We start from the raw sequence: 385 nt of genomic DNA on the forward strand, positions 1-385 counted from the left end.
TTTACAGTCCTCATGGCAAAGATAAAATAAATCAGTTATTAGAAATGAGTTATTAAAACTATTATGTTCAGAAATGTGCTCTGCGTTAAAATTGCTTTAAAAATAATACTTTTTTGGTTCATTTAAACAAGACAGATTTAATAGAGACATTTTATATTTTTTGAAATAATAATTTAGTCACCAAACATGTTTAGAAATTGAAAGAATTAAATTGAAGTAAAATATTGCAAAAAAAAAAAAAATTACAACCTACAAAATTTCGACAAAATTCTTCTTTTGTTTTGCTTCTCTTCGATTTTCCTCTTTTTAAAAATTTGTTATTAATATTTTTCTATAAATTTGGGTGGGTGTACTAGTTTTTGGACTGTTATCATCAGCTATTTTG

Source organism: Danio rerio, chromosome 3 (assembly GCF_052040795.2).
Source record: "Danio rerio strain M-AB ecotype USA chromosome 3, GRCz13ab, whole genome shotgun sequence".
In the NCBI taxonomy this organism is placed as follows: Eukaryota; Metazoa; Chordata; class Actinopteri; order Cypriniformes; family Danionidae; genus Danio; species Danio rerio.